This window comes from Phacochoerus africanus, chromosome 15 (assembly GCF_016906955.1).
Source record: "Phacochoerus africanus isolate WHEZ1 chromosome 15, ROS_Pafr_v1, whole genome shotgun sequence".
Lineage (NCBI taxonomy): Eukaryota > Metazoa > Chordata > Mammalia > Artiodactyla > Suidae > Phacochoerus > Phacochoerus africanus.
Window position 1 is genome coordinate 82,919,318 of NC_062558.1, and position 7,612 is coordinate 82,926,929.

Sequence of the window (7,612 nt, forward strand, 5' to 3'; positions counted from 1 at the left end):
ATGAATCCCACTTGGTCGTGGTGTATCATCTTTTTTATATGTTGTTTGATTTGGTTGGCTAAAATTTTGTTGAGAATTCATCAAAGATATGGGCCTACAGTTTTTTTTGTTTGTTTGTTTGTTTGTTTGTTTGTTTTTTTGGTGGTATCTTTATCTGGTTTTGGAATTAGGGTGGTGGTGGCATCATAGAATGTCTTTGGGAGTGTCCCTTCTTCTTCAACCTTTTGAAAGAGTTTAAGGAGGATGGGCACCAGATCCTCTTTATATGTTTGGCAGAATTCGCCTGTGAAGCCATCTGGTCCTAGACTTTTATTTGTAGGGAGTGTTTTTATGACATATTCATTTCTAATGATCAGTCTGTTCAGTTGATCTATTTCTTCTTGATTCAGTTTTGGCAGGCTGTAAATCTCTAGAAAGTTGTCCATTTCTTATAGGTGGTCAAATTTGTTGGCATACAATTGTTCATAGTATTCTCTCTTTTTTTTTTTTTGTATTTCTGCAGTATCCATTGTGATTTCTCCTTTTTCTTATTTTATTTGGGTTTTTTTCTCTCTTCTTTTTGGTGAGTCTGGCCAGGGGGTTGTCAATTTTGTTTACCTTTTCAAAGAACCAGCTCTTGGTTTTGTTGATTTTTTCCATTGTGTTTTTAATCTTTATTTTATTGATTTCCTCTTTGATCTTTATGATTTCCTTCCTTCTGGCTGACTTTAGGTTTTGTTTGTTCTTCTTTTTCTAATTCATTTAGGTGGTGGGTTAAGTTGTCAATTTGAGATTTCTCTTCTTTTTGAGGAAGGCCTTTATTGCTATGAATTTCCCTCTGAGCACTACTTTTGGGACATCCCATAGATTTTGAGTGGCTGTGTCTTCATTGTCATTTGTGTCAAGGTATTTTTTAATTTCCTTCTTGATTTCCTCATTGACCCATTGGTGTTTTTTGTTCGTTTTGTTTTGTTTTTGTTTTTGTTTTTTTAGTAGCATGTTGTTCAGTCCTGTGGTTAATTTCTACTTTCATGCCATTGTGGTCAGAGAAGTCCTCTTACATTTAATTAACCTCAGATTACAGCAAGAATCCATCAATCCATTCATCCTGGACTTTTAAAAACATTTTGAGGGGCCAAAGTCTCTCAGTATTCAGGCCTGTGATGCTTGTCCCCAGTGATCTGGGATGTTGGAGCGATGTCCCCTCAAGCCACACTGTGGGCCTAAGACTGGCTAAGATCTGGGTCTCATTATCCAAAAGACCTCAATGTCCAAGAAGAGAGGATGTTCTCTGACACTTGGAGCTTAAAGTGTCTCAAGAATGGGGCAGAGGCGGTCTCAGCACTGCCCAGCCTGTTCCCTGAAGGACAGCCAGAGCACAGGCTGGTTGACCTCACTGGACGGAAGTGATAATAAAAGAGGACAATTCAGGAGTTCCTGTTGTGGCTCAGTGGGTTAAGGCTCCTGCGTTGCCATAAGCTGTGGTGTAGATCACAGATAGGGCTCAGATCCTGCATAGCTGTGGCTGTGGTGTAGGCCTCAGCTGAAGCTCCAATTTAACCCCTAGTCCAGGAACAGCCCTAAAAGGAAAGGGGAAAAAAAAAAAAAGAGAGAGGGAGAGGACAACCCAGGTAGCTCCTGGCAGCATGACCAATGTGAGGAAAATTTGTTCCTTGCTGGTGGTGTCCCACATCTGCAAACAGCCAGCAGCTTGCCACACACCAGCCCCATATTTCCTGCCACGGGCATCATTCCTAACTCTAGGATCGTCTTCTGAAACAACCCCCTGGTGTGTCACTGCTGTCCACTCATATAGCACAGGGTCTGTTGAGTGGGGACTGGATTGTTTTTCACTGACCTAGGAGAAACTGACTATGAAAAAATAAAGACTCCAGCTTCAAGTAAACATGAATCTAAATCAACTTTGACCAAACATATCTTGGTTTACTGGGAGATGGTGTTAACATAAAAATTATGACCATGTGTACAAATACAGAAAATGGAACTTGTGCTTCTTATACAGCCTGAGCCATAGGAATTCAGTCCTCTGAAACCTAGCCCAACCCCACCCTCCACCAGTGCTGGAACTCTCCTAAGCTGCATAGCTGTACCCTGACTCAAGACCAGAGGCACATTCTGGGCCATGGACCCAACACAGCCTTAGGCCAGGAGCCAGGCCTACAGGGACTTTCAGAGAGGGCAGGGCCTTCAGAAGTACAAATATTGCAGGTGACCACCACAGAGGCCAGGCATTAGCCACTAGCCATGTCTGCTTCCACCACAAAGCCTTATCCAGTGGTACTGCCCTCTGGAGGCTCTGTCTGTCCACAGCCCTGCAGACATCCAGAAGACAAACAAGGAATCTATGTGAGATCCTTACCCAGCATCCAGCCTGGTCAAAGACCAACAGGGGCACTGAAGGAAGAGGAGATAGAGCCTCTGCCAATGAAATGTGGGAAGAGTAACCTGAGGATAAAGATCAGGATAAATATGAATCAGGGAAGGGAGCAGTGGACCAATCCACAGAGATTCACAAGGATCCAGAGGGGACTGAGGGACCAGCAGAGAGCCATCCTACAGCATTTCATGTCCAGCCCCAGAGAACCAGATTGGGAGAGACATGTGAGAGGAATAGAGGGGCCCAAGGGGGGAAGGAGACCCAGGGTGGTACATGTCACAAAAGACCGGGGTGGGAATGGTGGTGGAGTTGTGGCAAGAGAGTGTCCATGTCATTGACATAAACTCTGCTGTTTCTGCCTCAGGCTCTTATGAGTCCCCTAGTTCCCAGCTGTGCCCCAAGGCCTGGCTCACTGCAGGGTGGGGGATGGCGCCTGGGGCAGGGTCTTCAGTGTCCTTGATCAGGAGTTCCCACTCCCTTCTAATGTCCACCTAAGAGCACAAAGGTTTTATGGCATCCGTGTCCCCTGTGGCTTCCTGAGGAACCTGAGGGTCATTCTCTCACGTGCACAATCCTTCGCCCTGAGAACAGTGCTCCCTCAAAAAAAGCACTCACTCCCTAGGACAAGGAGTACATGCACACAAAGACCTGAGAAACCTGGCCAGACAGGAACATTTGCCTCAACTGGACTGTTCTGTTCTAGAGAGATGGAATGTTGAGAAAAGAGTTCCGACCTCTCAGAACAGCTGCTGTACCTATGGAGAGGGTTGGTAGTTCCTCGGCTTTGGGCCTCATCATTTCCAGTGGAACCCACAAGAGGGAGCCCATCCTCCATCCCACAGGGAATGTATGGGGTCAGCTCTGCCCTCTGGTGGCTGCATGAAAAACTGCAGTCAAATGGGGGGATTGTGCAAGCAAAACTTCACACATCGCCTTCCACATTCATCCACTCCACCTTCCACATTCATCCATTCCATCCATCCTATTTGTATCAGGTGCCATGAAAGGTCCTGACTTAATCCTCTTAGGCCCTGGGCTCTATCCATGAGGATTCTCCCTTGCATCCCCCTGACCTAGTCTGATGGAGACATAGTCCTTGGGCACATCACTTTGTCAGGGCTTTTCTTGCTAATTGTCCCATCCCTCCTTGTCCACAGAGGCGGGCTTGCTGCTGGTTCCCACAGAAAGCTGATATGAACCACTGTGCATTCCTGAGCCCCTGCTGGGTACATTTACATCTACTAGATTTCTCTCAGGCTCACTAGAAGAGAGAGCCAAACTTTATTTCATTATAACAGAGAAAACTGAGGCTCAATGAGACTCCATAACTTACCAGAGGTGGCACATCCTGCAGGTTCTAGAGCCTGGCTTGAATTTTCTTCCGTCTGATCCCAGAGCATCTTAGGCATGGTTTCCCTGAAGATCCAGTGTGTTCTTTGCCCACAGTGCCCATGGCCATGGCTCAGGTCCTAGACAGGCTCCTTTTGGACAGTCACTCGGCCAGGTGGATCTCATTCAAGCCTCAGGTGCCAGGACTGCTTACCATACCACCCAGATATTATAGCCTTGCTCTTTGCCCAGAATCTGTATCCAGCCCTGGACTTGCTTAGTCCTGGCCCAGCTGGACTGCCTGGCACAGCAACTCATACCCCAGCCTCCAGTCTCAAGGTTGCAGATGCCTCAAGGCTTAGCATAGGCTGCCCCAAGGCCCTCAGCAGGTGCACTGCACAGCTGGTGGTGCCATGGGGGCAGATTCTTGAATCTAGATGAAAAAAAATGCCCTGGAGGGGTAGAACAGAGCTGAGAATCCCAGCCTCTACCCACCTCCTGCAGCCCCAAGTAACTGAGCTCAGCCCAGCCCTAGCCAGGGCCCTGACAACCAGAGAACAGCAGCCTCCCAGGCCCCTCATTCCACACACCCGCTCCCTATGCCATCAGCACAGCACAGCACAGCCATTCTTTAATCCACCATCATTTATGGAGACCATGACAGCACCTCCACTGCTCTCATCACTGAAGCATCGGGAGAGAGAAAGTGTTCTGATATTTCTCATGTCTCTGGTAGTTAAACTCCTACCAGATAATAGCTGTTTAAGAAGTAGTGAATTGTGGAGTTCCCTGGTGGCTTATTGGTTAAGGATTTGGTGTTGTCGATGCTGTAGCTTGGGTTCAATCCCTGGCCCAGGAACTTCTGCATGCTGTAGGTGAAGCCAAAATGAAACAAAACAACAACAACAAAAACACAGTGAATTGAGTCTACTGAACAGCAAGATCCTACTATATACATCTGAATCACTTTGCTGTATAGCAGAAACACAACATTGTAAATCAACTATGCAATAAAATATATTTTCAAAAAAGAATGAATTGTCATCAACTTAAACTCCTTATACGTTCTAGAAATTAAAATATAATGAGAATCATTTTAAAAACCACTACTTCCTAAATACTATCCAGAAGTTTATAAAAATACTGCTGAGATACAATGTGAGAAAAAGTAAACCATTTATGTAAAGACGGTTAAGTTAAAAAAATAGACAATTCAAAAATACATCGGCACAAAGGTGAGTTATTTTCTTTTTGATGACAGTCAATCTGACAAGACTGAGGTGATATCTCACTGTGGTTCTGATTTGTATTTCCCCAATGATTACCTATTGAGCATCTTTTCATGTACCTGTTGGCCATCTGTATGTCTTCTTTGGAAAGAAGGTTTTATGCTCATTTTTAAATTGAGCTGTTTTTTGATATTAAGCTGTAAGAGCTCCCTTCTGGCCTGCGAAGTTTCTGCAGAAAAATCAGCTGATAGCCTTACAGGAGTGCCCTTGTATATGACTCTTTTTTTCTTGCTGCCTTTAAAATTCTATTTATCTTTAACTTTTGCCATTTTAGTTATCTTGGTATGTCGTGATGTGGGTCTTTTTGGGTTCATCTTATCTGGGACTCTCTGTGCTCTCTGTACCTAGAAATCTGTTTCTTTCTTCAGTTTGGGGAAATTTTCTGCCATGATTTCACCAAATACATTCTCTACCCCTTTCCCTCTCTCTTCTTCTGGGGCACTTTTAATGGAGGGAGGAAAACACCCTTGCCATTCCTGAGCCTTTACACATTATTGTTCTCCTCTCTTGTCTATAGCTTCCTTAAGGAGAGCTTAACATTACTCTCCATAGAAGTATCTGAATTACATAACTTAAAATATAAATACATGTTATACAACTTTAAATACCCAACGAATTGAAACAAATGCAAATCTACACCTGATAAGATCAGGTGACCAAATGACATTAAAATTCACCATTTTGGACTACAATCAAAACCTCAAAAATTTTTGAAATGTACAAATAACGGATTATTTTCTGTGATGGCCTGTCAGTGAAACTAGAAACAAGTGGAAAAAATACAAGCAAAAACAACCATGTGGGAATTTTAGAACTGCCTCTGGAGTAAATTTTGGACCTAGAAACCACCATCACTTACATGCAGCTCAGGAAGTTAGACATGGAAAATGAAGCACAAGGAAAACAGAGAAGTAGAAATGAGATCGAAATAAATGAAATATCTTAGAACTCAGATACTCGAGGTGCTCTGAGGTCAAAAACCCAAGAGCTAGGTATAAGGTGCCTTTCTCTTCCTTTCTTCCCTCCCCTTCTCCTTCCTCCCTTGCTTCCTTCCTCCCCCCCGCCCCCCACCTTTCCTCCTTCCTTCCTTGCTTCCTGCCAAGGAGAAGGTTCAGAGCCAGCACGGAGAGATGGAAGGACCCGCAGAGCCTCCTGGGAGGGGTGGAGCCACCCTACAGGTGAAGGGGAGGGGGTGGAGTCAGCCTGGCTAGGGCACGCCCCCTGAGGCTGTCTTAGGGGATCCCTCAGCCCAAAGACGAGATGAGACTAGAACAAGTGATCCAGCCTTAAGCCACCTGCAAATATCAAGAAGCCTCCACCTCAGCCCATCCAACCACCTGTCAGGAGGAGGGAGGTGGGCACCGTGGTTGTGGTCAGGGGCCCTGGAGGTGAGGGGCAGGTATAGGACCGAGGCGAAGGGGGGGTCCCCTACTTCTCCCCTAGGGACCCAGGGTTACCCCTCCTGCTGGAGGACGTGCAGAGCTCAGAACCAAAGTATAGAACTGACCCTGGATCATCACACCCTTCCATCTGCCCTCATCCTCCTCCAGAGCTGCAGGACGAGGCCCAGTGCTGTGGGAGCTTGCCCCAGTCGTGTCCCCCAGTGAAGTGACAACCATGTGCCAACCCCTGCCCATGGTTCCCACCCTGCCCCAGGACAGAGTCTGCTCTTTACTGAGTGACGGGGGGGGGGGGTCCTCAGAAGTGGCCTCACCTGCCTGAGCCTTAGTTTCCACCCCCCCATAGCTTGGGGATGTGACTAGTCCTCTTAGGCTGCCACCATTAACTCAGCAGTTACAGCCTTGGCTTATGGAGAACAGGGCCCCTCCCAGCCCATGTGTCCCAGGACCATCATGTGGGGACTCCACAAAACACCCCAGAAGTAGCCCCCTTAACCTTGGCAACAAAGGGAAGCCCTGCTCTTAGTGGCTAAGAACAGATGTGGGCTTCTGGAGAGTCCCCCCACCTCCCCTGATCGGGTCAGCACACACCGACCTTGCCCCCTTGCCCTCCTCAGAACAGGGCGTGACCCTTTGACCCACAGGTCTGGGAGCAAAGCATTCCCTCCCTATCTTGATGGGACCTCTGACCAAAGAGTCAAACCAAACAAACATGACATTGAAATTTCTAGAAAAAAGAACCAACATTCCCTCCAGAATGTTTGTCACAAGTCCCAGCAACTCTATTGGAAATGCCCGTTTCCTTACATCTTTGCCAGCCCTGGATTTTAAGAACATTTCTTCCCTCAGCCATCTGGTTGCCCAAATAGTACATTTTTAAAAGTGTTTATTTCTTGAAACATGTTTAGCTGAGCAACTTTCATTTCTTGGGGTTTCTTCCATTTCTAAATTAACATCTGTTTATTCCTGTCCTTATACTTTGTCCATTTACCACTGGGGTTTTGGCTGCTTTCTTATTGCTTTGTAGTTCATCAAGTTTGTCATGGCAGGAGTTCCCTGGTGGCTCAGCGGGTTAAGGATCCAGTGATGCACGGCTCAGGTCAATCCCTGGCCCCATGCTGTGGCTGCGGCCCCCCGCAAAAAAAAAAAATTGACACTGCAAATATATTCAATTTGTTACTTATTTTTTACCTCTTTTTTTCTTGTAATGCACAATA